Raw genomic sequence first — 26,287 nt, 5'->3', positions numbered from 1 at the left:
ACATTTACCTAATTTCACCCCCCACAATAGAATGATAGAATAGTTGGAAGGGACCACAAGGATCATCTAGTCTGACTATTTATCCCCGTGTGGGACTTGAACCCATGACCCTAAGATTAAAAGTCTCATGCTCTATCAACTGAGCCAGTGTGGTGTAGTGGTTAAGAGCGGTAGTCTCGTAATCTGGTGAACCGGGTTCACGTCTGCTGGGTGACCTTGGGCTAGTCACACTTCTCTGAAGTCTCTCAGCCCCACTCACCTCACAGAGTGTTTGTTGTGGGGGAGGAAGGGAAAGGAGAATGTTAGCCGCTTTGAGACTCCTTCAGGTAGTGATAAAGCGGGATATCAAATCCAAACTCCTCTTCCTCCTCCTCCTCCTCCTCCTCCTCCTCCTCCTCCTCTATAACTCGAAACCTATAAGGCATAGGAAATTTTTATTCACACCAGTGACTTTGACATGTGAGATAATCCAGTACAACAATTTTAATCAAAATCAGAGGTAGCAGCTATTTTTTCAAAAATGTGGTGCTCTGTTGTGGAACAAACCCACACAATAAGTTAACAGTCATTACCCAGACCTCACTGCTGGTTGCGAAGGGGCCTCCACAACAATTCAAGTTTCAGGGTCCCCAAAATGTAGATCTGCCACTGACCACAACTCTATCAAACATAATTCACTTTCCTGGACCTAATTTGAATATCTGTAAATGGGAGCATAAGCTGTTCTTAGCAGAACTTTAGACAGTTGTGAAAAGTTCTGAAGCTGTCTTACATAATTTTCAACAGTAGAACAGCATGCTATTGAACATACAAATCACACAAAGGTTTTTCTCATGTTGTGAACCAACTAACACTCGTGCTTTTTATTTCCACTTCACATGATTGGCTACTGCACCACGTGATGATACAACAGCATGGAAAGCATATTTATATTTTCATCAGACATTGGCTGCTGTCTGACATGATTATATATAACTATTTAGCATTATGAGGATGTGCTGCAGCAAGCCTCAGGCTAACTTTGTCTTCCTCCCCTCTTCAAACATAGAGGAGATTTAAAGTGTCTAGATATAGTTTGTTACAAACGGCAGCTTCCCATTTCCTCTGGATATGGGAAATTGTAGTTTTACAAGCCCCAGTTAATTCACAGTGCAGGACAGCATACCAGGATGGTTTCACCTTTCAAATACATTTAAATAAGACCCAATGAAATCAACATAAGCACTTAAACACACTAAACCTTTTCAAGGATTGCATTGAAGATGAAGTAAACCCACCTGTGCCTAAACAGATTATCCTCTCTCCTCTTCTTGTTGAATACAAAGTAAATACTCAGCATGGACTGCCTGTTTTTAACATGCAAGTCTTCAATATCCAGCTGGGAACTAATCTGTCATTGAAAAAAATTAACATTCTGTGATCTCAAAGCTAATGACTCTGGATTTCCCAAGAGAAAACAGAAGAGGACAGTGCAGGAGAGGCTGCTGGCATTTGACTGAAAGCAGAGGCATATGAGCAAGGAGGTTGGAAAGGATTCTTGGCAATGAGATGAAGGCAGTGATTAAAGAGAAGCTGAGTGGAAATGGCTGCATGAAGATTTAATTACCTGTGGCTAAGGTAAGCTGGATTTGAGCACCTTCCAAAAGCATATTGTGCTTGAAAAATACCCTAAGTGGTTATCCCTGATTTATCCTCCAATATTAAAACAACCTAGCAAAATATCAACATGGTCGTCAATCTGACCTCACTGAAGGTCGACATCTGCAACACTGTAGTCAACAGGAAGGGGAAGAATCCTAGACAGAACCTAAAATGTAGCATCCAATTTCACACATAAGCCTAAAACAAATGCAAACTTCAGACCTCATGCCCTAAATAGTTCTGCTATTTTAGCAAGGTATGTATGTCTGTTTGTGATGAGGTTATGGTCAGGAGAAGGACAAGCAGAGCCACAATGTGCTGATTCTCCTGTGGTTTTTGACACAATCAACTATGGTATTATTCTGGATGGGCCATCCTTGTTGGAGAATAGAGGCACCATACTATATCGCAGTGGTTCCACTTCTATCTGGATGGCCTAGAAGGTGATGCTAAGATATAGCTCACCTATAGATATAGGTGAGCTATATCTTAGCATATAGCTCTATAACATTAATGCAATGGGACCATGTTATTTAACATCTACATGTAACTGCTGAGTGAGAGAAGTCAGTTGGAAATTTGGGGCAAAGTGCCATCTGTATGTTAATGGCAAACAGTTCTGTTTCTCCTTTTCATCAGACTCCGATAAAATGATGGAGAGTGGGGAATCAGTGTGTAGAAGCTGTAATGGATGGGAAGAGGGCCATCAAATGGAAGTTGATTCTAGGTAAGTCAGATGCCCTGGTGATAGGTGGTTCACCTGGCCAGCAGAGGGTGTGTGGTAGCCATGCTGTTATGGATGGGGTTGCCTTGACGGCTCAGCTTTTGTAGCTTATGGCTGCTGTAGAATCCCACATAAGATGGAACCAAGCCATTTCCACAGCACACAATGTCTTTTATCTTCTTAGGCTGCTGCCTCTGGTTACATCCCTTCTCGCAGTCATAGTCTGGTCACTGTTATCCATGGGCTTGGAACTTTGAGGCTGGACTGCTGCAATACATTGGAGCTGCCTTTGAAGATTTCTTGGAAACATCAGTTGGTACACAGCGTAGGGTTAAGCTGGAACCAGTCACATTGAATGGATATCACCAGTTCTTAAACAGTTACACTAGTTCTAGCATCTCTAGGCAAAATTTGAAGTGTTGGTCATTACCCATGAAGGTCCAAATGTCTTGGAACTCAGCTATTAGAAGGACCAAACTTTTCCATATGATCCTGCCTAAACCTTTCAGTGACCCACCCTCTAGCTCCCCACTCCCTCAGTACCTGAGCCTAAGCAGGTGCTGACTAAGGAGAAGGCCCTAAGGAGAGTTGTGGTGACTCAGAGATTGTCTTTCCTGGTGAAGCTTGCTTGGCAAAACACTCAATGTCTTTTCAGTGCCAGGCAGTTATTCTTACTTTTTAAAAAATCTACCCAGGGCAATACAGTGTGTTCTATAAAGGATTTTAGTGTTGCTTCTATGATGCTGCTGGATTTTATGCCTGCTGCTCCTGTCCATTTAATGCAGCTCTGATTTTAAGTGGTTTGTGCTGTGGGATTCTTTGGGGCAGAAGGGCAGCCTCTAACAAGGCAGATGGATGATCTCGATCAAATACATACGCAAACAAGGAAGCTGCTCTCCAAACACAAGAGCAAGAGTCTCACCAGCAGCTCAATCAGCAGCAGCCTGGAGGCCAGCATAGGAACACAGCTCTTTCTCAGCTCTGAGAAACTAGCAGTTTCCTATGTGTTTTTTTTCTGTGGTTCTGATTCTTTCCTACCAAGATTAGCAGCTCCCTGGTTGATACTCAAGGGACTCTTTGCATGGAATTCCATGTCCCCCTGCATCATTTTGCCCCATAGCACTATCCCATGCAAAGGAGCTGCTTCAGGTGACCCATGGACCAGAGATACACGAGCCCATACAAATATCAAGAACAGGGATCTAAGGAAGGAGATGCAGGTAGTTGACAACACACCAATATAAAGACTGACAGAGGAAGTTTGCTTGTCCAGCTCAGTTGGGATGGCTTGATGAGGTAGGGCAGCCTGTTCACCTGCTTTTGAAAGGCTCCTCTGGGCTGCCATATTCAGAGGCAGGCTGTCTCTAAATATTTCTGGAGGCATCTGTCTGGTCATTGTGGAAAGCAGGATGCTGGACTGGGGTGGCCACTTGATCTTCTCAGAGAAGGCTCTTCTTACATTAGGTGCATGACTATGTGCACCTCTGTTACTAAAAGAAGGCGTTGCATTGTTGAAATTCAGAAATCTAAGTTAGTCATGTGTATTGACTTCAATAGGTTTGAGTAGAACTAGCACTGACTACCACCCATCCGGTCTATCAGTTCACTCCACTACAGGAGGATGTGGGGAACCAGACAGCTTCCTGCTATTCATCCCCCACTTTAATTTTTCTTTTCTTTTTTCTTTTTTAAAGAACGCTTACTAAATGAGTGGCTCCCGAGTAAGATATTTCACAGCCCCCAGAGAAATTAGCGACATTTATAAAATGTAGTAAAACCTTTAAAAGGTTCAGAAAACAATACAGAAATCTTCCATTCAAGAAGCGCTTGTGACACTTGAGCAACCAAATCCTACAAAGCAAGATGAAAGTGCTAGGAGTTATTCAAAATTAAATTATGATAATTACAATATATAAGCATGAAGCTGTTCGTGTTCTCTCTCTCTCTCTCTCTCTCTCTCTCTCTCTCTCTCTCTCTCTCTCTCCTCTTTTGTCTCATTTGGGGCAATGGCTGCTGTTCCTGGCTGGCTGATACACCTTTCTGATTTAGTGGAATTTAACAAAAGGATCCAGCTTGTGGCAGACACTGGTTTTTGAGAGCACGCTTTTGAGATTTGTTCAGAATCAAAGTACCCTTCAGTTCCAAGGCTTTTGAATAGCCAGTGCCTTTTGGAAGATGCACCCATCGTTCGGTCCCAGCTCCTGCCCACCTAGCAGCTCAAAAGTACCCTTAAGTGCAAGTAGATAAATAGGTACCGCTTTATAGCAGGAAGATAAACAGCGTTTCCGTGTGCTGCGCTGGTGCTGGCTCGCCAGCTGCAGCTTCGTCATGCTGGCCACGTGACCCAGAAGTGTCCTCGGACGGTGCCGGCTCATGGCCTCTAGAGCGAGATGAGCACGCAACCCCAGAGTCGGACACGACTGGCCTGTACGAGCAGGGGTACCTTTACCTTTACCTTTGGAAGATGCATAGGATAAAAGCAAAGGAATCCCTCTTATTTTATAAGACTTTCTGGGGCTACTAGTTGCAATGGCTATATGTTACCTGCAATATCAGAGGAAGCATGCCTCTGAATGCTGGTTCTTGAGGACCGTGAGTGGGATAGTTGTACTGCTCTCAGGGCCTGCTTGTGGCTTCCCAAAGGCATCTGGTTGGCCTCCATGAGAACAAGATGCTAGATGGGCTTTGGCATGGTCCAGCTGGGCTCTTCTTACTTCCTCCCATACATGCTGAACATGAGCCCAATCTAACAGAAAAGACCCATGCATACAGCAGTTGGAGTCGTACGGTACATTGTGGCGCTCCTTTGGTCTCCATTACTCTTGCATACTAAGGTGTGCATCTCCCATCTGGGGCCTCTGCTAGCTAGACTGGGGCCAGTGATTTTGATGCTAGAACACATCACATATACTAACAGGAAACTTGACTCATTTGAGTGTTAATCCTTATGTGATCAAAATGGCACTAACTCCGCCATCAGAGGGGAGGTCTAAACAGGCCTGAAAGAATACCCAGCGTTTGCGGAAGTACAAAAATCTTTAGAAAGCTAACTCTTAGAAGGAAAAGCCCCCCAACATCCCAATGAAAACTGAATGTGATCGGTAGGTATGCAATTCTGACTTTTTTTTTTTTTTGAGGGGGAGAGAGAAATGGAATTCAGGATGAGGGGAAAGGAATGATACTCACATGCTAGCATTAAGGATTAGGGTTCAGTTGGTGAGTCCTACTAGCAAAAGTCCACACAAGGACTTCCACTAGTGCAATGGGGCTTTGCCCCCTCTCCTCCCCCTCACACCCCACAAAATGCCTCTTGGAAGGTAGGAGAACACCCAGAACAGTGTGCAAGGGGAGGAGGAGGGGGGGTAATTGTTTTATCTGTCAAGCTGCAGCGCTTGTGCTGAGGGACTAATTGCCACAGTGCTACACTGAATCCCTCCCTCTATTGTAAGTCCCACTTGTTTTCCCCCTAATTCAGAGCACTGTAAAAGTGAAGAGCTAGGACAACAAGTGTCTCATGGTCAAAGTAAGGCAAGGCAAAAGAGAAGTGAGCAAAAATGGCCTGGAGTAGCTATGCACATACACACCTGTCAGCTTGCTGAAGAAAAGAAGGTACACAATCCCTCAATATAAGTCTTTGGATACATAATGGAGTTGCATTCATTTGGTAATTTTGTCATTTCCCACACACAGTAAGAAAGAAAGACAAACTACCTAAAATGAAAATGACTCACTTGTTCCCTTTTCTTCTCATTAGTTAATGACGCCATTATTAAGATGTCTCACACTTCGTCAAGCCAAGCAACATCATCTCCGGACCTCCCACCCAACCCCATTTCCCCCTTCACTAAAATAGATGTGAAATGCAAGGCAGAATCCCTGGTGAATTTCATTCACACAATGTCGGGCTTGCTTGCGCCTTTCCCAGGACTCGCAAATGCCTGCGATGATGACATGGAGGAAATTGTGATGTTGTCCAAGTTCATAATGACCTGGTTTGGAATACAAATTTGTACACCTGGTAACGCTAGGCCATAGTAAGAACTGATCTACAGTGGACCCTCCAGACATGAATTAAATTCATTCTGGAGGTCTGTCTGCAACCCAACAAGTTTGTAGGCAGAGGCGTCGCTTCTGTACACTCGCATAGCGTGATTGAGCGCTTCTGCGCATGCACGCGGGGCAAAACCTGGAAGTATACTTCTGGGTTTGCCGTGTTCGTAACCCGAAAGTTATGTATCCAGAATGGTACGTAACTAGAGGGTTTACTGCACTGTATTCTCAAATGAGACCCTGCACGTTCACTGTTAGCATCCAGCAGACCAATCACTCAAGCCAGGTCTTTGTAGGCACATGGACTCAAGTTATTTGATTTTCATCCCTTCATGGTCCCTGAAATGCGCATCGATTGCTGTGATCCTCACTATCAAGACAGCTGCCTCCTATGCTCATGCTCAGAAGATCTTTAATGCTAAGCCCACAAATTGATTGGTGTGAAGTATGTGGCCAGCCCACTTCATCAACCACCCTTTTGTTATGTCTAGTTTATTTTGGCCCATCTATTATTTTGACCATATTGAAAAACATTTTTATGTTGCGGTGGTTCCTCCATCTTCATCTGAAACTTTCTTGTTCCCCAGCGTGTTTGCAGAAGTGGCTGCTTGAGTTTCCAAGGAGCTGCCTGTCGTGGCTTGTGCAGGCAATTTCAATTCCCAGGAAGCAGGTGGAAAGATACATGCATATGGCACCATCAGCATGTGTGTGCCAACATTACAAGCTAGGAGAGAACTTTTGGGAAATAGATTTTCCCCAGCCCCAAAAGCATGCTAAAAAAACCTCATGACTGGGTACATCTTTTTCCCAGGGACAGATTTCAATAAAGCGAGTGGCAGGCATGAACACTTGTGGGAGTGAAAGTTTGATGAAATGACAGCACCATGGGAGATATATCCTGTTTCGTTTTCTACCACAATATGTACAAGAACCCAAAGTCTTAATTTTTAGCAAAGCAAAACAAAAGCATCACAGACAGGTAACAAAATGGGTCGCAAGGTGTGGTCTGAGGCACTTAACGGAGCCACATTGCTGGGCTGGAGAACCTAAGCAGATCTGGGCCTGGTCAGTGCCTGGATGAGACACTGGCTGGGAATTTCATGACCACCACCTTGAATTCCATAATGAAGATATCAAAATGCACAAAAGGTGGAGCAACCAGCCCAACTGCTCCAGTGATACACACTGTACTAAGCAGTCCAGAGTGAGGGGTGCAGACTAAGCATCTCTATATGGAAGCATCGTTTGATAGGACTGGGCAAATCTATCCATTTCTGTGTCCCCCTTTTTCTAATCTTCAGTTCGCTTCTCCACATTTTGAGACGTATTTGCAATTTTAAACAGAAGTCTTCATGCAAATTCAGCAGCATTTTAGTTCAGTATTTTTCTAATATACATATTTCTATGCAATTTTTGCCTCATATATACGTTTTTGAAAAACACACATTTCCCGCATATATTGTACATTTGTTCCTGTTGTTTTCTCCATTACATGCATTTTATGGACACCAGGGGTGGCCCGTCCCATTTCTTCTCCTGAGGTGAAACAGGAATGTGTTGTCTCCTGTTCCCTGCTGTGCCCTGCTCACCCCACTACTTCTGCTATCATCATAATCCCCCCCCCTTGCCAAAACCTTGCAAGAGGAACCTTGGTGCTCATCTTCTCCACCCCAGGGGCAGGGAAGACAAGTGGCAATACCCACGTGTGGAACGCCCTGTGTGCTCATTGAAACTCGGCGACACGGCGGCATTCCAGTGGTGGTGGAAGGGCTGGGGCAAGCAGGGTGCTACCTCTTGCATTTCTGCCAGTTGAGGCAGCTGCTTCACTCTACCTAATGGGTGAGCCGGCTCTGGTGGACATTTTGCCCTAGTAGATGCATTTTTGTATGCGTTACTTGGCTGGAGAACTGCACTGTAAAATTTGGAGAAATTTCAAAGGATGACTGCGTGTTGGTTTGCATATGGCTTTGGAAAGTGCAATTTAGGCAGGTTCCCTTATAAATGTGAACTGAATTGAATTTATCCCATCTCTACCTAGATGTATCCACCATTAGGGTTGTGTGCGCGCACGGAGGTGGTAGTAGTGGAAGGATGGGGGTTGCTGGGCTCAGCAGATCTGCTCCCTCTCCTCTTTTCCCATCCTATGTAACATATAATTAGCACTGAGTGAGGTTTCCTAGGGAAGCCTCTTTTTCTTAGGGAAGCCTCTTTTTACTGAAGGATGCAAGAGATGATACTGCACTGAGTCTGGTCTGCCTTCTCTCTGCTTCGATCTCACTTAGCATCTGGTCCACTTGGTCCAAATAGGGCACAACTCCACCAACCTCAGCCTGCCACCAACCCTGGTCCTCCTTAGAATCACTATTGCCCCTTGTGGAACTCAGCCAGTAGGAGGATGGGCCAAAATTAGAATTAGTTGGCTCTGCTTGATATTGGTTCTGACTTCACCTACTGTCAGTTTCCCTGCCTCCCACCCTGCCAGTCCTAATGGGCACTAATCATCACTGTGCTGGTGGGAGCCCCAGCAGCTAAATGCAGTGGAAAGAGGTTGAGTAGCCCCTAGCACAAATGCTAGTATTATTCTTATCCTTGATGACAGTTAAGCTTTTGTACTACTGTTTGCTCTACCTGTTAGAATTCCTGCTCTGTGATTGCAGTCATGGGATTGTTGTCTATCACATGATGGTGTATGTTTTGACTCCACAGAGTGGGAAGTGATGGAGACAGGATGTTTGTGTAACTGTGTTCCATGAAGTGGGACTATTGTCCTTTGTTCTTTCTCTTTGCTGTCTGATACTAGAGAGAGAGGGAGCCATGTTGCAGTGCTCCATGTGTGTTTATATGTAAATAAAGTAGATTAGCCAAAATGCTGAGTTACTGAGGTCTGTTACGCATGATGCGCAAACTCTGCGGATCCCTAAGTGTGCCGATGTCTGTTGGCATCGGTCACTGTCATGTTTGGGCTGAAGAAAGCTTTTGAAGCTCCCGAACTATCAACCAGGAGGGAGGGAACGTGCCAGTCGGGCATGTGTCTCTGCCAAGGTCCTACTTGAGTGTAGGCTGAGCTCCTGACACTACCAACTATCAAGGTTCTCGTACTAACGTTATATTAGATGTCACCCCAAACACACAGAGTTCTCCAGACTGGGTGGACAGGCAACATCTAGCCCTCTCAAGCTGTAGTTTTCAGCCAATACCTTTTCTTCAATGTGTAGGGTATAACATATTGGATCCTCTCCCAACCCCAGGCTTCCACTGGGCAGCAGGTGGTGGGCTTGAAATGAGATTTAAATTTTGTGGACATTGTCCAAGGGCTTAAGCCTTGCCAATGCTAAAAGATCCAGTTATTTTAACACTCAGTGCCACTTGTGTGCATAAATGGGTATTGTTTTGTAGCCTAAAATTCTTCTTAATTCAACATTGCCACTTGCTTCTATTTTAATAAGTTCACTTTTTAATTTTTCCTCTAAAGCTTTTCTTTGATGTGCTTATCAACTTGCTATTTAAAGAAAATAATATTGGCATGTCACATCTGACAGAGCGTTCTGCGTATAGTTGAATATTTGTACTTTGTGGGTTTTATAAAAGTAATGTTATGTTATGTTCATGTCATGTTTCCCTGTCATGAACTTAATGTTTCACAGTCAGTCTTTTATTTTTCTTTTCTACATGTATCAAACACAACCAGAGGTTACAGTGTCAATTAGCAAAAGCTCATTTTTTGAATGTATCAAGTTTATAAACAAAGTGGATTATGCACAGTTGTCCTTTTCATTATTTAATGAAGGCAAACTCTTAAATGTCTAAGTCTGTGCATCTGAAAATTTCATTCTTCTCATGTGTTTGGTGTTTGTTCCCTATAAACCCAAAAGTCCTGCCATGTTTTTGCTGGGTAAGAGATCACCAATGCAGTAAGAGAGCACAAACGCAGCTCTTTCTGGACACATCACCACAAAGGTACTGCTTGAAACAGCCAAGATTTCCTTTTGAAATTTCATAGTAAAAAACATTTGCAGCCGCCAGGACAGGATGTCATGTCAAGCTGTTAACATATTTTTCTATATTTCAGCATATTCAGTGCTTTTAACAATGTTCTGGTCAAACATATTATATATTTGCTGCTTCTAGCTGCATTGGTTGGTTGATGCTTCCCTGGCCCCTCAACCCAGCACATTATGTTCTGAACCCTGATAGCTATTAGAAATGAAAGAGCTGAAAATGCTGTTTATAAATTGTTCCAAGAGGTTGCCGCTAATACTCAGTGGTAGAAAAAATGCTTGTAAAATAGCAACAGCAATGCAGTGCAGTCACCAGCAGGAAACGGCATGAAATTAATGTGGTGTGATCAGAAATAAAGCTGTCTAAGGGAACTCTCTTTCACAGTTTTGGAACAGGAAGAACTCAGGCTCCACACCCACCTTACACAGGGCTGCTTTTGAGAACTGCTTTTCAGAAAACACAACTAGTGCAAAATACATAGGAACCATAACCAGGGCTAAATCTATTATTAGACAGAACAAGCAGATTTTGGATGTCATGAAATGACAGTGGATGATTAAAACCCAAATATGCATTACAGAAACAACATTTTCCTATAAATGCTCAGCTGTTTAAAATAGCTTTTTCCTACATGTGACTGCTGTAAGAAAATTACATATATTCTACCACTTCTTAGCCACTTCCAGAAACATGTTCCCTGATACAGAGATCCGCAAATGCAACAGATATTTGGAATCTTTTGCAACGACAGCACGGTAGTTAACAGAAGGGAGTGATCATCCCTCAGTATTCTCAACAGGGGATCAGCACTACCAAGGTGAACAGTTCCAAATATTTTTCTAGCAGTGCATGTGTAACTTTGATCCCAGGGCAACTGTGTGTGTAGCTCCAGTTACTGGACATGGGATCTTCTCCCCACACCCACAACATGCTTGTGTATATTTCACCCAAGTATCCCCCACTTCTGAGTTTGAAGGCCTACAAACCCTTTGTCAGAGCTGCAAAATATGACAGATAAATCCGACAGCCTGACTTTTCTGGAATTCAATCAATCAATGTTTATTATGGCAAACAGCCAGCATATTAAACCAGAATTTATGCCTAATTCTCTCCATAAGCGTAACTTCTACATAATTCTCTATGTGGAATTCTTCAGGTTCAATGTAGGTGCTGGCAAGCTGGAATTACATCACTATTTGGAACCATCACTTTTTGGTTAATCTCTAAGCTTTATCTTGCAAAGGACTGCTTTTTTTGCTACATTATCACCCAAGAATTTAACGTGAGTAGTGGGAAGCAACATCTTCAGAGATATAACAAGGTCCACCAAGGGGAATCATCTTTCATCCATCACACTAAAAAACAGGGCCTGATTTGGAGAATAGCGCTGGCTACAAGGAGAAGTGGAGGCCACACCCAGAAGGCACAAGCCTATGAACAGGCATAGGCAAACTCAGCCCTCCTGAAGTTTTAGGACTACAACTCCCATCATCCCTAGCTAACAGGACCACTGGTCAGGGATGATGGAAGTTGTAGTTCCAAAACATCTGGAGGGCCGAGGTTGCCTATGCCTGCCTATGAACCAAGGTAAGAGTCCTTACTTAGGTCTTGCCTACTGATGACTCTGGCCCCAGCCATTTTTGGTTCAAGCTCTGCCCACCGCCAGCAAGTGGCCCCCAACATATTACCCACAAGGAAATGTGTGATTATGTAGTGCTGCCTTCACACCAGTCCTTCACCCCATGGAGAAACAATCACTTTGTGGCTACTTCTTGCTGTCAAAAAAGATTGCTGAAAACTCATCCTGCACTCTTAAGCACACTTATCAGGAAGTAGGCTTCATCTACCCCAGTGAGACTTATTCACACATAAATGTGTTTAGGGTCAGAAGGTTCTGATAGGCCTTACTTGCCTGGGGCTGCGTGTTGCAAAAGTTAATGATCTCTCTATATACAAGAGTCTCCCTTTGCATGTTTTCCAGCTGTCTTCGGTCATTAATTTTTCCTTTGGATTCCTTTGAGCCTATCCACCTCTGACCTTATCTCTGTTGCCATAAAATTATACTACGTTGGAAGGCCTGTACAACAATCCTGTGGCACCTCTAAATCCCATTACAATTTGAACCTGCCAGATTGACTGCCAATATCAGATGCTCCAATCCTGCCTGCCCCGTAGCTCTGGGCCAGCTTCATGCACTGATGAAGCTTGGCTTTGATCTTGTAATATCTCAGCACTTCGCCGAAGGTCTTTATGAACCTCATTAATCGTGCCATCTCCTATAAATGGGCCCTTTGCTGCCTCCCCTCCGGCTGCTCCCAAAATACATATAACATTTCGGAAAGGTCTTCTCCGATATGTGTGAGAAAGCTGTCAAAGGTACTCCTGGAAGTGCTTGTGATGAAGGGGCAACCTTTTAGTTACCTTTTACAATGCATTTAAATATATGCACACGCCAACCTGCCTTGCTCTGAGGTAGGGTGTTGCCAGGTAACCACAGCAATCTCCATTCCTCACGAGAGAAACCATTTTATCACACTCCATTTACCTGGTCTAGAGTGCAGCAACCAGATTATTAAAGGGATGTGGCCCATGGGAGCACATTTCAGCTGTGCTCAGAGCACTTGGCTCCCAGTTAATACCTGAGCCCAATTCAGAGCTCAGCTTTTGCCCTTTATAAAAGTTTAAAGCCATAAATGTTCTTGATCCAGACTGAAGGAGCAGCATGACCCATGTAAGAACACAGGAAGTGCCCTCCTGGATCAGAGCAAAGGCCCATCTGCTCCACCATATTGTCTTCCACAGTGGTTCCACCATAAGAAGAGCCTTGATGAATGGAAAAACTGGAGAAAAGGATACAAATTGCTTGTTGGCAGGGAGTGGCTGAGGTGCTGAAGCACATAATGTATTGGCTGCTGAGGAAGAGCCACAGTTTAGTGGTAAAGCAGCTGCTCAGAAGGTCCCAAATTCAATCCCCACATAGGGCTGGGAATGGGGCCTGCCTAAAACCTGCTGCCAGTCTGGGCGAATAGCACTGAGCTAGATAGAGCCACAGTACTGACTCAGCAGAAGACAGCTTTATCTATTCTTATGTTCCACAGGCCCTCAGAAAGCACACACGTCTAGCAGGAAAGCAGCGTGCAGGATAGGACAATAATGATGCCTGCTGAGCTTCCTGATTCTGTGTATCTTCAGGATCCGTGTACTGTAAGTGCTTTCTTTGTTTGCTTGGCAAACATTTTCTATATTTCGCCTCCCTCTCTGCCCCTTCCAGGCCCTTCATTGTTTGGAATGCCTCCACGCCATCAATTCCTCTTGTGTGTTTACCCTCAGGAGCTAGGCAGCTATCACCGAGTCAATTCCCTCTAATTTTATTTTGCTCTGTAGACTGAACCAGATGAACTACTGAAATGACATTTTTATAAAAAGTAATGGCACAAGAAACCTTCCGTGTTCAGGTGGATAATTAAATATAATTTCTTCCAAGGATTCCATTTGCAGTTCTTCATGTCTGCATTTTCCAAAATGGAGACATCAGGCTTTCAAATGCAGAACCGGCACACATTCATTTTTAAAAAATGAATTTCTAGCTTTGATCTCATTTTCTTTACCAAGTGAAGATGATGAGGAGAGTGTCAGTCAATTGTGCCAAGCATTCCAGGCAGTTGGAAAAACAAAACAAAAAACCTTTAGCTCACATTTTCCTTTAGCTCTGATTCAACGTCCAGATCCCAGATTTAGGGATCTGTGTAGAGGGGTTTTGTTGGGTCTCTGGAGCAAGTCCACCTACACAAATCCCCTCATCCAAATCAATAATCCCTCTACACAAAGAAGACTGCATAATGGAGGTACATCAAACTGAAATAAACAGGGAAGTCCACCTGCACGGGATTTCTACATGCTTACCCACAGAGTATATAGGATGTTTGAGCAGGGAATTTTGTCTCCTTTCTAGTGAATGTAAGTCTGGAATAAAGCTGGAGGATGAAATATTTCTCTTCCAGTAAGGCAAAGCATTTCCCCTAATTTATATAGCCTTGGTTGGAGGAATTGACTGTTTTCCACTTAAATATAATCACTCAGTTCTTGTCTGTCACCGGGAGTCATATTACTGTAAAAATTGTCCTGGCACCAGCTAATGAAATAATGCAATTTTACTGCACTGGTGTAGACAGAAAACTGTCACTTTAGAACTGGCCAATAAAATTCGCATTGTTTTGGAAAATGGTCACGAGAACATTTCAGAGAGTAAACAGATTTCCCGAAAACAACACTGGCTGTGTTTATTTGGGTTAGACTTGCATAGAATGGACTGTTAAGTTTTCTGCAGGTGGAATGTTGCAGCCTGACAGGATTCCTTCTCCCTTCCCCCTTGCATCTATCTGCTCTGCTCTTTATATTCAATTTCACCGGTAAATATCACCATCCAAAATGACGCCTTAGCAATCAACACACCACAAAACAGCTGATATGTATTTTTTTTCCTAAGAAAAGATAGTGTGTAACATTTGTCAGGCGTATCTCAAATTACAGTGATATGAAACTCAAACAAGCTCCCTCAGTCTTTATTACGCCAAGGGTGAGATTAATTTGCTTTCCACTCTTACTTCTGATAAGGTTCTAACAATAAAACATCTCTTCTCTTGATGTAGCTGCTTTCTTTCCTTAAAGATTAGAGACCCTTCAGGATTAGGGACCACTTTCCTTTTCCCTTCCCTTTTAATAACAGCAACAACAACAACAACAACAACAACAACAACAATTATACCCCACCCATCAGACTGGGTTGCCCAGCCACTCAGGGCAGCTTCCAATGCATATAAAAACACAGTAAAATGCCAAAATGCCAAACATTAAAAACATTTTGAACAAATAAACAGATGAACTATACTTCCTTGTGTGTTTTTTTAATCTACCAACTATAAACGTGTCAAACAAATACGTGTTTCCCCTGAAGTATGTCACAATTTTAATGATAGCAAACAAGAAATGATCCATAAATTACAATTCACCTCAGGACCAGATGCAGAAGCCTAGAGCACTGCATTTGGTTCCTAGGCCCAAGGTTCCCCAACCCTGCTGTAACATGTCAAAGAAGCAGGACACAAGATGAGGCTATGCAGATCGAAGCAGCCTTGGTTCCATGGTTTCCATAGGCAGGAAGCAGGCTGATCCACAATTTTACTTTACTTTTATAGCTGCCATCTATTCCTGTGGGGAAATGTAAAGTGCTGCACTAGAGGAACTACACTAGTGGAGCCAAACCTGACCACCACCAACAGTGGGTGACCCAGAACCAAGATGCAGGAGATGGTGATGTTTTCCTGAAACATCTCTGCTCACCCTCCAAGACTCAAATTCTTGGGAAGATGGTCAGTAAAGAGCACTTCCTCCTCCCATGCCCCAAACATCTTCTTGGTTGGAGGACGACGCATACCCTGATGAGATGTGAAGACCTTGGTTGGCATTGATTGTAGGGGTACTGTGGAATAGTGGTAGGTTTGGGAAAACCACACTGTTTTCAGTGATAGATGAATAGATGGATGGGTGAGAAAGGAAGAGTACGCGGAGAAGTGGAATTGATGAAAGAATGGAGATTCCCCCTTGCTTCCATTCTCCCACCTGTCACACTTGATGGACCTTCAGTTAGTCCGTAATCATTCAATCAGCTGAAACCTTAGAGTTAAGGATTTTAATGCATACATTAAGCTTGCTGATATGCAAGCTTCAAGTTTCCTGCGGGCTATATTTAGAGTGCAGGTTATGTTAGATTTGTTGATCATCAAATATTTATCCATTTTGAACTATGAAAAATAAAATAAATTTCCCTCTCACCAGTTCTTTATTGCTCAAATGAGAAAAACATGTTTGATCATTTCCCTTTTACTACCATTCGTAGGCTGTAAACACTGTGCCAGTGCAATCCATTCCCCCACCTTTATGCACATTAAACCGATGACTCTTAACACAACTGCGCAATGAACATAAATTATCCAGACCCACCACCACACTGCGTGCTTACATATGTTTGCCCATATTCTGCTTACAACTCTATTTCTTTCTATGAATTAAATATATGTGAAATGCTTTCAAGTTCAAAATATATTCAGCATTTCAGTGTACACTGGGATCAAATCTTTACTGAATTTTAAGCAATACACAGTAGATTGGAAAAGGACACCTTACAAACATTTCCATATACACACATATATATATGGGGGAGAAAGCAGAATGGAAGAAACAGGAGGGAGCCATGGTTAGGAACAATCACATTTAATACAAATGACATCAGCAATAACAGCTAGCCTTTGGGGAGAAGGCAATCAAGGTTATTCTCTTTGTTTCACTCAACTATCTTATAAACTACTGTAGTTTTATAGAGCTGGAAACAAAATGAAATTTGCCCAGGCAGGCTCATTTTGTGATCCCTTGAGAGCAGTGAAATAACTGACACAGAACACCAGGTGTTGGGTGATAATTGGACCAAATCTTTATTGACTAGCAGCAGGTAAGCAGGGTTGGTGTGGCAATAGGACAAGGATCAGTTGCTCATTCCACTCGGCCCTCTATTGGGTTGGAACTACCCATCCCTTTCCCTGGGAGTTGCCCAGTGTTGAACCCTGTTGTGGTGTAAACCAAGCATCTAGGGTCTTGCTGTGTGTCCAAGGTGGGAGATTCCAGCAAGGCAGGGGCCCTAACCTGAACTTAGGGCATGTGATGGCTAAGCCCCCTCCCAGGCCCCTTATGTGGGATCACTTTCCTACTTCTTCCCATTTCTGGTCACAGTTCTAATAAAATGAACCCAATGCCTAACACAAGGAAGCCAGATTTCACTGAGGGAAAGGTGAAAAGCCCACCAAACAAGGACCAGTTGAGGTTTATTGGGGGGAAATTCCTTGTTGACCCTGTCAACGAGCAACCCCAATAGCTCAGTGAGATGCTAACCTGAAGTTGGGTGGGAAGCTCGTGGGGGGAAATGGCTCCAAGGACTTGTGGGTGAGGCCTGTAAAGTCCTTGGTCATTTCTCCATCGAGTGAGATCCCACGGGATGATTGTAGTCTTGTGAGATCTCATGAGAGTCACCAAGGAGATGCAACTCAGTCTCCCCATTGCTTTCCAGGACCAAAGACAGTTTGCATCCCATAACCATGTTAAACTTTGTCAGTTAGCATTAGCAAGTCTTTGAACTTTAGGCATAACCTTGGACATGATTCAGTGCAAGTTAAAAGTGTGTAACTCCTACAGCTTTCAAATGGGTATAATTAAGTATGTATTTAGCTCTTTTCTTGGGCTCAATGAGATCTAAAAGTGCTTCACTTTGGTTGAATCATTATCTAATTCTTATTCTTCTTTGGTATTCCCCTCCCCCATTCTTCTTTTTTTTATAAATTGATCATTGCAAGGAAGAATATTTGTGAAACCAGAAAGACATTATGAACTATTACAAGGGTGTTATCATTGGCCAGCAACCTGATAAGTAACAAAAAGTAATAATGAGATTACATTACAAATATAGTTTTCACTCAGACCTAATAACAGCATAGTTGACACTGAGGTTCAGACCTAGCAACCAAATTTTCTTATTGACAAGACACAAAGAGCTATATTATATGTTTGCATAAGCAAAGGTCACTTCTGAAGTAAGATTATGTAATATGTCACTGATAAAAATAGCTTTTACATTTGTATTTTAAATAAAAAATAACACATACCCGGCAAGTGTTCTGGGAAAAAGGGACATCCTAGCTTTTTGCGTGAGAGCATGGTGGTCATTTTCTCCCCCAAAAAAGCACTTTTGGGGGGCCGCTATCTTGCATGGCATCCCAAAATGTGTGTTTTTGAGCACTGCTCAAGCACAACCCCAAGAAAGTGTGTCTTTTGGGCTCCATGATCTCACACAGGAGCATGGGTAGGAAGACTTATATCCCAATTTGGGGGCTCATTATTTTGGTAGTTAAAACCAACGTTCTTTGTGTAGGGAATCTCTGAATTTGCTTCAGGTTTGTTTGTTTGTTTTTCCTTCAGCTGAGTGACACAACATGAAATTAGATTATTACTAACTGGCACATGTGTGTGTGGAAAGTAATTGGCATAGGAGATATTTTAAATTGACCTTTTGTGCAATAAACCGTCATGGTAGTGTTGTTTTTTAAAAAGATATAACTTTTATTATGATATTGTGTCTGCTGCTTTTTCTTTTCCTAACATGAACCTGGAGATTCTAGCTTACAGCAGAATCCTCTGCTGTTTATTTGGAAGAAAGTCCCATTGTGCTCGGTATGGTTTAGTCTCAGCTACCTGTTGATAAGATCGGGATGGAGGTGTCTGTCAATTTCAGCTTCTCATTTTTTCAATCTTAAGTTCATGTTCTCCACATTTCCACCTCAGTTTGTGAATTTCAGGGTAAGGTTCACTGGACATCTCAACTGATGTGCTGTTTCAGAACGCAGGAAGCTTCCTTATGCTGAATCAGACTGTTGGTCCACCAAACTACACTGGGGGTTTCAGAATGGGATCTCTTTCAACCTTGCTTGAGATGTGGAGGATGGAACACATAACCTTTTGCATTGAGAGCATGTCCTCCATCACTGAGCCATGATGCCCCCACTTATTTTCTTACCTTTTCTATTTTTTTCAAATACATAATTAGACCCTCTGTTCTGTCTACCTTTAAGCTGCAGAAGCAGGTATCTCAAAGAAGCACAGGAAAATCTGCTGTGGCATAAATCTAGTGCTCTAAATCCCCAGCTAAAGTTGCTTTAATGGTTAGGCTGGCCTTGGATTATGCCTCTCCTCCAAATATGCTCCAGGATGCTGTGTTAGTCACAAACTCCAATAATTACAAAGGAGAAGGCTAGCCTCAAGATGAAATAATCATAGTAGATACCAGGGGTTGTTTTGTGGCTTTTTTGCTTTCTTTTGTAGATCAGAAAATGACAGAGAACAGCCGTTTCAAAGCTATCATTATACTGCCGAATATAAGGAACAATCACAAACCCCTCCTGGAATTACATTCAGTTGTGTGCCAAGTCATTAATTCCAATCTGGAGAATTTATCTATAACTGTACTGTTATTGCACATTGTCGGACTCCATTGTTCAGCTGGCTTTTGCAAAGCTGGTTTTGATGTTTTCCCTCCCCACCCCACCTCAAATACTTTTATAAAGGGAAATTGCCAGCATTGCCTACTGGTATTTGAATTGGGAATGGGCAGCATTTTTTTCTTCCTTTAAGAGAACCACATGCAGGAATAAAAATTAATATTGGGGAGAGGTGCCTCATACATAGTTCTGCTTGACTGGAGAAACATAGTTAGATTTCCTCTTAGACAAGCAGGATCTGTAACGTAACCAAACCCCTGACCCTGTTCAGGGCTTCAACCCTCTCAAATGGGACTCTGGCATGTGGGAAAAGAGAACGTTTCCCTACCAAAAGTTGCAGGATTCCAACCAGTCCAATTCATCCCCCCTCCCCGCAACAGGGAGGGCTCACCCACACTTCTGCTTGCCTCATACCTTAAAAGCACAGATACAAGCTGTTTTACCTTTGCCCTCCAATTTCCCCCTCTTTCATGAAATGCTTAGCTAAAGTGTGGGGCTGTGTCCAACACTGCCTTTCCCAAACCTGGTTCTCCAGCTGTTTTTGGACAACTCCTCCCATCATCCCTAGCTAGCAGGACCAGTGATCAGGGAACTGTAGTCCAAAAACAGCTAGAGAACCAAGTTTGGGAGCCCCTGCCTTAGGGCATGGCTGAGCAACCTGTGGCCTTCCATATGTTGTTGGACTCTCATCAGCCACATGGCCAGTAGGTAAGGAGTGACAAAATGTGCAGTCCAGAAACATCTGGAGGGCAGTAAGTTCTCCAGGCTTGCCTTAGGGCAGCCTTTCTCAACCTGTGGGTCCCCAGATGTTGTTGAACTACAACTCCCATCACCCCTAGCTAGCAAGGCCAGAGCTCAGGGATGATGGGAGTTGTAGTCCAACAACATCTGGGGACCCATAGGTTGAGAACCTCTGCCTTAGGGGAACGCAGTTCCACTTGGGTAAGTCGGGGCACCTGTTTTTCACTGATACCTCCTACTTTGCCCACCTCAAACTCGTGAGAACTGTAGAACTCTCTGCAACAGAATGGGTGATGGTGCAACAGACTGCAGCAGAAGGGGGCGGGGGGCAGAATCAGGAAAAAATGGATGCTGTTGCTTACATGAAACAGTTTTCACTAAGGCAAAGCCACCACCATTGTATACACTGACCCATTGTTGTGAGGCAGTATCTTCACAGTATTAGGACATCCGATTTTATAACTGAAATCTTACCCTTTAAAAAAACCAAAAAAACACCACCCGACTCAATACATCTATTAATGTACATTATTCTGAGTCTCAGCAGGGCTCCGAGGCTCTGTCGAATATTTCAGAAGCAAATTGAATTTCAATTCCCGACATTCCGAGGCTAGCTGTTCTACTAGCCAGACAAGGCTGGTGAAAGGGGGATGTGATCTGATTAGAATGCAGTGAAAGAGACAGCTTTGTTAGTGGCTCGTTGCACCTGTGTGACTGGCAAGATGTCATGTGTGAGCACAAGTCTCCATAGTCTGTCAAGCACCAGAAATCAGAGTAGACTAAACACAGTGCTTTGTACAGTGAAGGAGTTGGGGGAGGAGACATTCTCTTGCTAATCCTCAGGTGGAAGGAAAACGATGCCATTTTTGAAGCAAGCAGAATTTTTTTGTGTAAGCAACAGAAGACTGAAAGTTTATATGTAAATAGTTACAGTCATGCTTGAATCTAGAAAAACATTACATGTGTGGATTTCATGGACACCAAAAACCAAAGTATTCCTGGTGAGAAATAAATAGGGGCCCATCCACACAAATGCCCACTTCTGCTTTCCATTTCAGCACCCTAGCTTAGGTGGGAATAGTCACCATTATTAAACAATTGAGTGTTGGAAACCCTGGCCAATCTAATGCAAATAACCCAAGGGTCTAATAGTAGATCCCAGTCTTCATTCTGCCCACCAATAACACAGGGGTGGGAAGCCTTTTTCAGCATGAAGGCTGCATTCCCTCAACAGCCACCTTCTGGGGACCACATACCAGGGGCAAGTGTGGCTAGAGGCCGACTAGAGAGGCCTGAGGTTCTGCCCTCCTGCCTTAGCATAAACATACATGCTTTCCACCATATGATGGGCATATCTTGAGTTCATCAAGAGTAACAACAATTAGATTGCTACAATCATGCTGGAAGCGATAAGGAGAGAAAAAGTTTAAAGTAAATAAGAAGTATTCAGCGAAAGATACGTTGTGTTAGTGCAATTCAGTTCATCACACACCAGATGCTCTGCATTTAAAATTCCAGCAATTAAAGAAGTAATGTAGCTCCAGTGCATCTCAGAACTAATGAGTACTCTTCCAATAACTGATGCTACACATAGAATTTGCATGACAATTAACGAAATTATGGTGCACATGCTTTGGTTTTAATGAGTGGAATGTGCATACCTTATATTAGCTAAGAAATATAAGCATATTGGTCTAAATAAAACAAACTTTGTACAGGTTTTTTTTTTTAAAAAATCATAAGCTGAGTATGTCATTCCAAAACACAGCTCCCTTTTTTCTAGTACTAGATTGCCAGCATGGGGAAGAGATTGGTACATAATTCTCAGACAAAATACTGGGGCAACCCAGTCAGACGGGCAGGGTACTACTACTACAACTACTACTACTGATGATGATGATGATGATGATGATATGCTCACTGGGTAGGTGTCCCAGAGGTGATAGGATAAAACAGATCTCCCTCTCCAAGGGCAGAGAGGTCCTTATCGGTCCTTGCACCCTGCCATGGTGGAAACCTTCACAGTCCTCATCTGACAAGCTTTGGAACCCCAACATTGGTAGAAGTTGCAAGGTGGGGCATGTTAGGGTGGATCGGGGAAAGGCTTGGGTCTCACAAGATCTTGCCAGAAGCAGGAAGCCACCACAGGCACATCTCACTTCTTCAGTGGCAGCGGTGGGGGACAGGATGACAGGATGATGTGGTGTTATACCTCAGATTCTGCCACTTAAGGCAGCTGCCACAGTTTGCAACATGGCCAGGCCAGCCCTGGATCAGAGGTAGTTATTGGCTTTTTCATTGGGTTTTCTGGGCCTCTTTCTTATGTGATGCCCCACCCTCTCACAGCCACAGATTGTCCTGTTCCATCCAATCTGACCTGTAGCAATCTGTGGCTGTCTGGACCTTATTGGTCCAATGCCTGGTTCCCTCTGAAGATGCCTAGCTTTGCTCAAGCCTCAGACAAATTGAGTGTACAACCGTCACGTTTACAGACCTTACATCCTTTAGCATTGAAAATGCATGAAGGCAGGATTTAAAACTTCAGCTTAATAATATACATAGATGATATATTTAATGTGAAATGAGTGGTCACGACCTAGCCAAAGGGGAACTTTTTTAAGTTGCATCAAAGTCAACAGCAGAATTAAGCAACTGCCTATTTCTCTTCCACAGAACTCAATGGAACTTTAAAAGTGCTTTAACTTTGGCTGAATTCTGACTCATACATTTATGTTAATGAGAGTACATAAATTAATCCCATAAATAAGGTTTCTGTAAAATTAGAAGCCTAAAGGCATTTGTCCCTATTTTAATAAATTACCGTATTTTTTGCTCTATAACACGCATCCGACCATAACACGCACGTAGTTTTTAGAGGAGGAAAATCCGTAGGCATGCCACCCGTAGGCATTCCCTCCATAACATGCACAGACATTTCCCCTTACTTTCTAGGAGGAAAAAGTGAGTGTTATGGTGCAAAAAATACGGTATTTTGCTCCTGCTACTATTGGCAGAGAAACCAGAGGTGGGAAGTTGAGAACACTGGAAAGAAAGAAAGAAAGAAAGAAAGAAAGAAAGAAAGAAAGAAAGAAAGGAGATGAAATCTCAAGGGTGCACAAGAATACAAAATATCCTTAGCACTACATGTTTCAAAATATACCGTACTTCTTCTTTGGAGCACAACTAATAAGAACAAACAAGTTATGTAATATAATACTACTAAAGCAATTATACAATATAATAGGAAGGGTGAGATTTATATCACTGAAATATCATTAGCAAAAGGAAAAGAGCAAGAAGTATTTTTTTCTTTAAAAACACCCCCACAACAACTGCACTGCTGTTATTAAGTTATTTGATACTGATATTGGTGGAAATATTTGTAAGCTCCTCACACTAAAAGGTGGGGATATAAACTTTTTAACTAAAAGTGCAAGTACTCCAGGAGTTCACATCTGGGAGAAATTAACCCCTTCCATCTTACCAACCCTGATCGCAGTAATATATTTGAAGAGTTGGGTATGATTATAGCCTGTATGGATGGTGGTCATCTTTAGTAGGATGCGGTAGGATTTGTCCTTTTTATGTTATTGCAAGACGAGCATGTTCAGCTAATTTATCATTTTTTAAAAATGTATTTTAAATTCTATATGTATTATGTATTATTATTTTTGCAAGTCGCTTAGGGACACTTTTGTAAAGGTAAAGGTACCCCTGCCCGTACGGGCCAGTCGTGACCGACTCTAGGGTTGTGCGCTCATCTCACTCTAGAGGCCGGGAGCCAGCGCTGTCCGCAGACACTTCCGGGTCACATGGCCAGCGTGACGAAGCTGCTCTGGCGAGCCTGCAGCAGAGCAGCACACGGAACGCTGTTTACCTTCCCGCTATAAAGCGGTACCTATTTATCTACTTGCACTTAAGGGTGCTTTTGAACTGCTAGGTGGGCAGGAGCTGGGACCGAACGACGGGAGCTCACCCCGCCGCGGGGATTCGAACCGCCGACCATACGATCAGCAAGTCCTAGGCACCAAGGTTTTACCCACAGCGCCACCCGTGTCCCAGGGAGACTTTTGTAGTAGGTGACAAATAAATGTAATAATAAAGAAGTATTTTATTCATTTATTAAATTTCTGTCCCACTCTTCCTTCCAAAGGAGCCCAGACATGCATCCTTGGAATGCCTTGTACCTTATGCAACCACAGAATCATAGATTTGTAGAATTGGATTGAACCTATTTGGAGAGCTGCCCTGCCCAAATCTGGTTTAAAGATGAAGAATTGTAAGAAGGGAAAGCTGCAGAAGCCTTGAAGTTGCCCGTAAACAATGAGGACACGGGGCCAGCCTTTTGCTATATGGCGTGATATACTGTATATCCATATAAATTATAGTGATTTTTAAAAAATACATCTATTCATATAAATCAGTATTTTTTTGGGGGGGGGGGTGATATCTAAGTGAAAAAGCATCCTGGTACTGATCCTGATTTAGGTCGTTGCTGCAGGCAGAAGATTTTCAGAACAGCCATAGACCAGACAACAAATTGGCACAAAAACAATGAAAATGTTTTCCAGAAAGAGTCGTGCATAATTGTATGCTTTAAAAAAAACAAAAACTTAGCAGGTAAGTTTTGTGGTTTTTAAAACACATGCTTGGACACACACACACACAAATGCTCATTAAGCTGCTTTTGTGAATTAGAAATCAAAGTTCATTGTTCTCACGGTTGGCTATATGGTGGATTTCCACCCCCGCACCCAAGGTGGTTGTTTTGTAAGCAACTCTTCACCCACCACTGCCATCTTTTGGCAGCCCGATAAATGAAAGCTGTCTCTGAGAGCCATTAAGTCTCCCACATTATTACAGAGCAGCATTTAAACTAATTAAGCCACTCAGCTTGAAGTGCCTAGTGGGAAAAGCCAGCCAACATTCCCTCAGTACCTGGAATCCCCAAGCCTGAATTAAAGGTTTTGTTGCAGAGTCTACCAATAGAGGACAATACAAGTCTTCCCTACTGTTTGATAACGCCTGTTTTTCTCCAGACAGTAATAAATGCAAGGGTGTTTGTGGAATGCTCTGGTTTAGCTCCTATAGTGGAATAGCTGCACGATCAACAGAAAAGCTGGTTAGAAGCAACAATGTAAGAATTTTTTTAAAGTTGTTGAAGAAGTGGAGGAGTGCGACTCAAGCAACACGTTGGCGATTAATATACACAGAACAATAATTACACATACTTTATCAACCTTCTGAGAAAAATACAAAACATTAAACAAAGCCACAAAGACTTGCGAACTACCCAGCCTAAAATGAACTTATAATGTCTGGTTTCAATAGATTTTTCAAATGCTTAACTCAGTCTTTTAGAGAAGTTCATGAAGATACCAACAAAAGATAATTTCGGTGATATTCACAATACCGAGAGATGCTAGTAGAGTTGTAGACAGAGACAGGGTGCCAGCGTTTTGCACCTGTTTCACCCTGGCAGTCCAAGTAATCAAAAGGCCGCTGTTCGCCCCCAATGGGGCCCTTTAACTGGGGCTTGCAGGTAGCACACTCCCAAGATAGTTTTCTGGGCTTCTTCAGTGGTCTAATCTCAAAGCCTTGATACATACATTGATATTCCATCTTACAGAGAATAATCTTTCTTGGCTTAAGCGTAAGAGACTGATTTGCTTAGCAAATCAACTAACCAGCCTACAGCAGGGATATATAATTAGGACTTGTCAGCATAGTGCTGAACTGAGCAAGAATTTGGTCATCTATGGGAGATGCCAGTACTCCAGCACCCTTGGTCCCCAGCTACCTCATGGTGGCAGTGAAGGGTGGCTGTTTAGATTTCCCACAATACCCCTTATGTAGCAGTCCTTTGGGCCACCTAAGGAAGCTGCCAAGGCCACAGGGCCAACCAACACCCTGGACATCCATCTGTGGGTTTACCTCATGGCAGTAATGGTGGGCATTCATTTACATTTTCCATAATGCCCCTGGCACAGCATTGCTCTGGGGCATTGTGGGAAATCAAAATAGAGAAGCACTT

General features: G+C 43.0%; 1 long non-coding RNA gene across 3 annotated transcripts; it reads left to right on the top strand.

Annotated features, from left to right (window-relative positions):
• The first annotated feature begins 1,799 nt into the window (after window positions 1–1,799).
• LOC309366792 lies at window positions 1,800–24,580 on the top strand. Of its 3 annotated transcripts, none has more exons than XR_014166879.1 (4): window positions 1,800–1,897; window positions 2,281–2,368; window positions 13,513–13,618; window positions 24,407–24,580. It is a non-coding gene; the product is annotated as an uncharacterized lncRNA (long non-coding RNA). The 3 variants fall into 3 exon arrangements; XR_014166880.1 differs by lacking the exon at window positions 24,407–24,580 and adding an exon at window positions 22,927–22,986; XR_014166881.1 differs by lacking the exons at window positions 13,513–13,618; window positions 24,407–24,580 and adding an exon at window positions 2,550–2,982.
• Window positions 24,581–26,287: the final 1,707 nt, after the last annotated feature.

The sequence above is a fragment of the Podarcis melisellensis genome, assembly GCF_964234715.1.
Source record: "Podarcis melisellensis genome assembly, chromosome: 3".
NCBI classification, from domain to species: domain Eukaryota; kingdom Metazoa; phylum Chordata; class Lepidosauria; order Squamata; family Lacertidae; genus Podarcis; species Podarcis melisellensis.
The sequence above is the reverse complement of the archived record's forward strand: the minus strand, read 5'-3'. Positions and strand labels throughout refer to the sequence as shown.